We start from the raw sequence: 1,516 nt of genomic DNA, 5'->3' as shown, positions 1-1,516 counted from the left end.
AGAGATGTATGTGAGTCTAGATCAAGACTGCAGCACTTGTTAGCTATAAGTACTTGCATAAGTTCTTAATATCACTGAGTTTAAGTCTTCTCACTAATAATACAATTAGACTGGATGAGATAATACACATATTGAACTTGGCCCATAGAAGCCTCTCAAATAATAGCAGTTATTATTTCAATTATTTGTCTGTTGTTTCTCTTCTGATTGTACCGAGAAAAAAAAAATTACACTTTAGAACCAAAAAATGGAGAGCTCCCTTCCACCTTTTTGATTAGGAAAAAGAAGATAATAATATTTAATAAATATTAAATTAAAGAATAGGAATTAAGATCAGGATTACTGTCATTCATTGTGTCCTGTCAGTTTGTCATTTCTGGATGGTAATATTATGTTTATCTGTCTTATTGGTGCGGATTTTTTTTAATCATAAAAGTTGAGAAGCAGAAGCTACCTATTAAATTCAAATTTAATTTGTCTTATAAAAGGTAAGGTTCATCATTTTCCTACATTCATAGAACACTTTTAAATGTAGCAATTAAAACCACCATAACACACTTTTGTAATTTCACCATATCTTAAGTTCTTTGAAAGGAAGAATTAATTTTACCTCTTTCCTATCATTCTTATTGCTAACGCATAGCACACCTTTGAGCCCATTATAGCTAGAATCATTCCTTTTTATGGATACACAATAGTCTAGATTTAAAATATTTCATTGTATTTTAATACTGATAATTAAATACAAGACATTGGATAGTGATTTTAATCATGTACCGTTAAGTCACTTTGCAGTTAGGATCTCACTCACCAGTTGAAATATGAAGGTGTGATCCTGTTTGTTGTGGTACTAGTGGTTCTTTTCTGATCTATCTCAGACCCAAGATTCTTTTTATCAGGATGTGGAGAACAAGGTAGGAATACAGTGACTGGCTTCTGAAAAGGATGAGTTGATGGGTGCTGAACGTGAACCAGAGGACTTGTGGATAGCACTGAGTAGAAAGTATCTTGCTGTGCTTTCAAATACGCCACCAAAGACGGGTCAACTGGTTGGATCTAAATAAAGAAAAAAATATATTTGCTTATGTTTTAATAGGAGAAGATGCAAAATATCAGTACAGTTCTAATCCAATTTTCTGAAAATTTTATAGAGTGTTGATTTACCTCTACATTTTTAGCTAAAATCAACACTGCATCTTATAAAACGCATACAATTTATAAAAGACACAGCATGTGAGTCCCTTTTAACATCTTCCTGAAATCTGGGTTCCCTGAAATATTAAAAATAACTGAGAAACTTTCTTAAGTGTAGCTACCAAAATCACCTAAAAAATTAAATAGATATTTGATGTAATTTCTAATCACAAGTAATGTTAGATGTAAATATCTTTAGAAATAGTAAAACAAGAGTGTATTTACTTGTTTTCTTTCACATAAGAATGGTTAATAATAAAAATAGCTGACATGATCCCAACATTTCAACTGTTATATGTTTTCTTCCTAATTTTTCTTTTCA

At 30.9% G+C, this 1,516-nt stretch overlaps 1 protein-coding gene across 1 annotated transcript in view; it reads right to left on the bottom strand.

The window, feature by feature from the left end:
- Positions 1-1,516, bottom strand: part of DTHD1 (death domain containing 1) — a 71,259-nt gene that overhangs the window by 49,027 nt on the left and 20,716 nt on the right. The window lies entirely within an intron of this gene.

The sequence above is a fragment of the Otolemur garnettii genome, unplaced genomic scaffold, assembly GCF_000181295.1.
Source record: "Otolemur garnettii isolate 467f Iridium unplaced genomic scaffold, OtoGar3 scaffold00214, whole genome shotgun sequence".
NCBI classification, from domain to species: domain Eukaryota; kingdom Metazoa; phylum Chordata; class Mammalia; order Primates; family Galagidae; genus Otolemur; species Otolemur garnettii.
The sequence above is the reverse complement of the archived record's forward strand: the minus strand, read 5'-3'. Positions and strand labels throughout refer to the sequence as shown.